Genomic DNA, 6,716 nt, shown 5'->3' on the forward strand with positions numbered 1-6,716 from the left:
AAGGATACTAGTTGTATTGATTTGAATAAGACAATAACAAAGAAAGAATAGACAGTTCTTAGAATGTTCTTACTTGTTATCGTTCTATTTAATTTCATGGCAAGTGCTCGTCTGAACTCCAATATATGCCCCCCCTCACCAAACTTTCAACAGAAACACTATCAATTATTTCCCTCACTCTTTATCCGTGCCTAAACCTAAACGGAGATTCTATGAACAAAGTTTCTTTCTTAGAACTGCACACCTGTTGAGCTCGCTTCCATTTGTCTGCTTTCCGACTGACTATTATATATAAGTCTCACGTAAACAAGTTCAGGATTAGCCGTTCCCCTTAAGTAATCCAATTTACCAAACTTCTACTACTAACAATTACTAGATCATTGTCCCATTGACTACTGCACACTTATTAACCATTATCCTCGTGTGGCATCTGGGCCTTGATAAGTGGAGAGTCCTTTGTAAAAAAAAGTTCTTGCAAAACTGATTGTGTTTGCGGTTTTTTAAGTCTAATTATAATTAAAGAAAGAATAGACAGTTCTTACAATATTCAAATAGTCGCATTCAGTAAAGGAGAAGAAGATTCTAACTGTTGACAGTTTGGCGTCACATTCGAAAAAAGGGAAAGAACAAGGGGGTGGTTCACATTCAGTGCGACAAATAGTGTGTCCACCGATTGGTCAAGGAGGAACGCCTTGGCCAATCAAACAGAGCCTTTTTTTTAGAATAGGAGGAGTGGGAAAGAAGAACATTATATTTTACCACAACCAACAAAAAAAATATGACGAATGATATCGTTGCATGCTTTTTAAAAGATATTATTTGTAATCTCAGCATAAAATCAGATTGTACAGAAAATTCTGTTTAATGTGAACATGTAACTAGTAGACTACCGAATGTTTCACACATCATTATGGTCTGTTTACAATGAAATATGTTTAAATAATACATGTATTCCGGGTTAGATGTGGACTTGTTGATTCTTTTAGGCGTAATATTAGCCATTTCTTCTGAAGAAACCAATGGTTTCATATTAGGTTTATAAAGCCGTTTCACAAGTAAGTCGGATTCTACCTTTTTAGGCGACTACGTGTGAAAAGAAAGAAAAGGCTTGAAGTTTTGTTCCAAGTTCTGCAGAGGGGCAGGTCCTGTAGAATCAGCAGAAAAGAAAGTCCTGTAAAGTCAGCAGACGAGCAAGTCCCAAAAAATCACACACACACTAAAGTACTCTTAAAGCTGCAGCAGTTCACCGATACGATCACACTGACGTCGATCCTAAAAAAGACACCCCCATGTTCCAAACACGCTCCCTGTATCCTTCTGGCGTTCGTCCTCGGCCAATCAGCAGCCAAAGAACGGTCACGTGGGGCCCAGTGATGATCGCACAATCTACAAGATGAGGACGGCGCCATTTTGGAATTTCTTTCATGTTTCGGCCATGCACGTACGCACACCGTAGGAGCGTTCCAAGGTAAGGCATGACGCGCAGACACGTGGGCGCTTCCTCCCTTCATTTTCTTCGACTCTACCCCCCCCCCCGGTCTCAAGATCACACATGCGGCATTGCGGCCGCGGTCGTTTGATGCGGGCGCTCCTGCGGAGGGGGATTAGCTGGGCTTCTTCATCTCCACCAGTGCCACCCGGGTCAGTGTCCACAGTCCTACCATCCGGCTGCACTTCATCTTCCTCCGAGCTACCTGGGTCAGTGTCCACAGTTCTACCATCCGGCTGCGCTTCATCTTCATCTTCATCCGAGCTCTCAGAAGTGGTGCTGGAGCTATCGCCATCCGTGCTGAGGTTCTCAGCCATAGGCCGGATCCACATTTCATCACTGGATGATTCATTACTTTCACTGTTCACCATTTGGTTTATATCAAGGGCGGGCCGGACATCCCTTACATAGCGTGGGACACCATCAACCAGCACAGCCTGCTCACCGATTATGCCGGGGATCCGTCCCTGTCTGAACCTGGTCGTGCATCGGTTATTGGGAGGCCTTACCCAGACGGTGTCCCCTGATTTGTACCGTCCTTGCGTCTTCTGATTAGGCGGGCAGGCGTCAATGCCCTTAACACGCACTCGATAGCAATGTATCGCATTAGCAGGTGCACTTTCAGCAGTCGCGTCATCCTTTGGCATTGTATTGTACCTATATACCGCCTCCGCAATCGTGCATTGATTCCTTGCTGCTATCCGTTTCACACTTCGGTGGCACCGCTCTGCTATACCGTTGCCACTCGGCACATACGCACACCTGTGTCTAAGCCGGGTCCCTCACTCGTCCATGAAACGCCTGAATTCCCCGCTGCAAAAGGCTGTGTCGTTGGCCGTGAGAATCTCTTCAGGTGGCCCCCGCTCGTAAAATATAGACTCTAATTGGCGGATGACACTAGCCGAGTCCTGTCTTGTTAACAGTCGCCAGATCGCAAACCTCGTCGGTCCGAAATCGATTAGTGTGAGGAAGTGCTGACCACCATAGTGGGTTATGTCCATGCCCAACCGGCTCCAAGTCCCGTCGACTTCCAGCCGACCTTTCTGCCATTTGGTGGGAGCCGGGTCGATTGACTGACATATTTGGCATTCCTTGACCACTGATTCTACTCTGTTTTTGGACACTGACGGGTTGGTTAAGTGTGCGAAATAATATGTCCGTTTCACTCCGGGGTGTCCAGTGTCGTGGTGTACCCTCTTGATTTCATCCGTCTCCTCAATAGAGGCAGCACATAACGATCCTGGTTCGGCTTCTTTCTTCATTGCGTCGAACCACCTCTGGGGCACACGGGTGAGTTTATCTGCAAGATTGCGGGTAGAAGCGACAAGCACCGCGTTCACCGATAGGTCGTACTCTTCCACCAACTTCCTTAGTGTCTCCAACCTTCGTCTGATTAGCATTTCGGTAGCCGCCTTGGTGCGCATTCTCGCTTTGCCTGTTAGTGTGTCAGCTATCCAGTAGTACACGCACAGCGAATCTGTGTGTAAGCACAATTCTTTAACCTTCCACTGGAGTGCCATATTTACTCCCTTTATCGCCGCATCCAACTCCGCTAGGTTGATGTGAGCGGCATCATCCAGTGGTCGCAACCAGCAGGCGTCCTCAATCACAGACCCGTTCATCTCCAATAGTGCCCCGATCGCGAGGGAGCTCGCATCCACCCACACATTTAGTCTGTCTCCCTGGACGCACCAATCTCCTTTAGCGGGGTCCTCCTGCTTGACTCTTGTGATGGTTTCTTTTACCATGCGAAACAACAGATTGTCCACCGTCTCGTCATCCCAGCCTTTGGTAACTGCACTCGCCCTCCTCTTCATGCTGGCTGTTGCGACCCGGGTCCATCCACATACTGGCAAGTGTCCTACCAGTTTTCCACACAGGGAAAATATGGCCCGCCTCGTGAGGATATGGGGCACTTCGGGGACTGCAGTTCCGCGCCCCCACCTCAAGGTCCCTCGCTCCTGTTGAACGCTCAACCCCAAAACACGAGCGCCATCCTCCAAGCGTTCTGGATCCTTACAAATCAGCCCAAGTTCGGCAAGCTTAGCCCTCACACGTGATGATGGCACAACGTCTTCATTCACGTATATGTCGTCAAGGTATGCTGATGTCCCCTCTTTTACGGTCTTATCCTGTGACAATACAGCATTGACGATCGTCTTCATGATTTGGGGCGCAACGTTTAGCCCAAAGCCCAGTCGCGTGAGGCAATACCTCCTACCGGAAAACACTACCGTCTGAAACGGCCACAGTGTCTCGCTAACCCGGACCTGCAGATATGCCCTTCTAAGGTCCAACAGGGACACATTAGAGCCCAGCTGGCGCCATTCTCGCAGTTTGCTAGCACACACGTCGGCATCGCCTGTGAACGCATCAACATATGAGTTCAGTTCTCGGTAATCCATCACCGGCCTGACTTTTGCTTTGTTCTGTTGAGCAACTGCCATTAATGGGATCAGACCCTTAGGGGGTCCAAGTTTTTTGTAGGGGTAGGGAATCAACCAGCCATCCCCGATCCAACTGCGAAGTTCTTCTTCGTACGCGGGCCTCATGTGGTCGAGCACATGGTATTCCGTTATGCCATTTTGCAGTTTGGCCGGTTCTCGGTCTTCCGACCACTTCCATGAGACAGTCCAGGCCCTCTTTTGCTCGTCAAATTCGACGCTGAAGTCTGGTTGGTCGATCTTTAGTGCAGCACACACTGGGGCTTTCTCCTGAAAATGTACCGCCCCCGTCGCCGTTATGTAGACGCCACCAAGAGCTCTGATGGCATAATATATCCTAGGAGCAGGTCAAAAATCAGGGGGTTTTCTGGTACCACCAGCGCCTCTAGGTTAGCGGAGATTCCATTTTTCGTCCGAATGTTTACGCTGCCCACCCCACAACATGTGCGCGTCTCTCCACTGATGGTAGTCACTCGGACGTTCTTCTTTCTCCAAGTGTGGCAGAGATCTGCACATATGATAGTGCGGGAGCACCCGGAGTCGAGGAGTGCTGAGCGCAGTGTTTCATTGACATATATCAAAACGATCGGCAGCGTCTCATTTAATTTTTGCGTGGGGAAGAGGTTGACGCTGACACCTTGTCCCCGGTCCCGTTTCCCGGACAGCCTTGAGCTATATGGCCGGCTTCCTTACACCGGTAGCAGCGAACGGCCGTTGGTTGCTGCCGGCAGTTCCTTGCAATATGGCCCTGTCCATTGCATTTGTAGCATACGATTCCGCCACGTGGACCGGGTCCCTGATACGGTTTCTTATCATTCGGCGTGGACCGGGCAGCAGCAATTACCGGTTCCCTCATCTCGGAATAATTCTTCATTACAGTCCTGGCCCGATCCACTAGGTCATTAAGGGGCAACGAATCCGCACTTGAGCTGGCTCGTAATAGTCGCTTTGCTTCTGTCGGGAGTCCTGCTAGGAATTTGCGTGCTAAGGCCCGCTCGGGCAGTCCACCAAACAAGACCGTTAACTTGGTCAGTTCTGCCAAGTATACATCGACCGTTTCGCCCGGACGTAGGGTCCTTGCCTCAAGTTGCTCCCAAGCAGTGGCGGGGTCAATCGCAAACGCCTTGAACAGCGCCGCCTTAATTGTCTCGTAGTCCTGTTTGCCCTCATGGCTGAGCTGTTGATACACGGCAAAGGCGCCGCCGGACAAGCGCAGAGGGACAACACGTTCGAAGTTCTTTACGCCAATGTAACTCAATGTAAACACAATGTAACTCCAACTTTTCCGCCCAGTCAAGTACCGGGGTTGATCCATCGAACTCCGGTATTAATTTGAGGTAAATTTTTTCCCCCATTTTGCCGAAATAGCTTAAAGCCGTTTCACAAGTAAGTCGGATTCTACCTTTTTAGGCGACTACGTGTGAAAAGAAAGGAAAGGCTTGAAGTTTTGTTCTAAGTTCTGCAGAAGGGCAGGTCCTGTAGAATCAGCAGAAAAGAAAGTCCTGTAAAGTCAGCAGACGAGCAAGTCCCAAAAAATCACACACACACTAAAGTACTCTTAAAGCTGCAGCAGTTCACCGATACGATCACACTGACGTCGATCCTAAAAAAGACACCCCCATGTTCCAAACACGCTCCCTTTATCCTTCCGGCGTTCGTCCTCGGCCAATCAGCAGCCAAAGAACGGTCACGTGGGGCCCAGTGATGATCGCACAATCTACAAGATGAGGACGGCGCCATTTTGGAATTTCTTTCATGTTTCGGCCATGCACGTACGCACACCGTAGGAGCGTTCCAAGGTAAGGCATGACGCGCAGACACGTGGGCGCTTCCTCCCTTCATTTTCTTCGACTCTACAGTTTTCTAGAAGCTTTTACAGTAATAGACAATGAGTAAGTGACAATGAGTAATAGAAAATGAGTAAAAGACAATGAGTAAAAGATAATGAGTAATAGACAATGAGTAAGTGACAATGAGTAATAGAAAATGAGTAAAAGACAATGAGTAAAAGATAATGAGTAATAGATAATGAGTAAGTGACAATGAGTAATAGAAAATGAGTAAAAGACAATGAGTAAAAGATAATGAGTAATAGATAATGAGTAAGTGACAATGAGTAATAGAAAATGAGTAAACGACAATGAGTAAAAGATAATGAGTAATAGACAATGAGTAAGTGACAATGAGTAATAGAAAATGAGTAAACGACAATGAGTAAAAGATAATGAGTAATAGACAATGAGTAAGTGACAATGAGTAATAGAAAATGAGTAATAGATAATGAGTAAGAGACAATGAGTAAGTGACAATGAGTAAAAGATAATGAGTAATAGATAATGAGTAAGAGACAATGAGTAAAAGATAATGAGTAATAGATAATGAGTAAGAGACAATGAGTAATAGATAATGAGTAATAGGCAATGAGTAATAGATAATGACACTTGTCATTCGAGTTTCGCTGCTATGGCGGAAGTGGTCGAGAATGGGTTATGGTGGGAGGGATGTTTTCGTTTATAGTTTGCAATATGTCCCGGAAGAACTCGTAGCGAAATTTTGTAAAGAAGCATCTCTATTATTTTATTTCATGAGTTTTAACATATCCTTTATAACTTTTCGAATGAGTTTCTGCAAATCGAAATTGTTTCTTATTTCTTGACAGAATACGAATTGCTTCATTATAGTTAGCGAACATCTGTGTTAGGGAGGGGTAATTCGCGCTCACTCTATGGTTAAGCTTCCTTCCTAAGACCACTGGTAACTTCTCACACATAATCTGACTGACC

The sequence above is a fragment of the Euprymna scolopes genome, chromosome 10 (assembly GCF_053919585.1).
Source record: "Euprymna scolopes isolate OS-2025 chromosome 10, ASM5391958v1, whole genome shotgun sequence".
NCBI classification, from domain to species: domain Eukaryota; kingdom Metazoa; phylum Mollusca; class Cephalopoda; order Sepiida; family Sepiolidae; genus Euprymna; species Euprymna scolopes.